This window comes from Camelina sativa, unplaced genomic scaffold, assembly GCF_000633955.1.
Source record: "Camelina sativa cultivar DH55 unplaced genomic scaffold, Cs unpScaffold30024, whole genome shotgun sequence".
Classification (NCBI taxonomy): domain Eukaryota; kingdom Viridiplantae; phylum Streptophyta; class Magnoliopsida; order Brassicales; family Brassicaceae; genus Camelina; species Camelina sativa.
Window position 1 is genome coordinate 1 of NW_010950974.1, and position 228 is coordinate 228.

Below are 228 nucleotides of genomic sequence, written 5' to 3' on the forward strand. Positions count from 1 at the left end.
ATCGTACCTAGCCTTGGAGTATTTGGGGGTAGTAGCATCCATCTGTAGGAAGGAAACAACAATAAGGCACACTGTTAGCATAAATTCAAAAGAGGCAAGATCAATAACTAAAAACAATCAACAAGAAGCCAACTATTATACCTTGTTACAGCAGCAAATCATCTGCTTGACACCAAGGGTAAAAGCAAGAAGAGCGTGCTCACGGGTCTGACCATCCTTGGAGATACC

At 42.1% G+C, this 228-nt stretch overlaps 1 long non-coding RNA gene across 1 annotated transcript; it reads right to left on the reverse strand.

Annotated features, from left to right (window-relative positions):
* LOC104775699 lies at positions 1 to 228 on the reverse strand. Its single transcript, XR_766049.2, has 2 exons — positions 142 to 228; positions 1 to 42 (listed from the first exon to the last, which is right to left on the reverse strand). It is a non-coding gene; the product is annotated as an uncharacterized LOC104775699 (long non-coding RNA).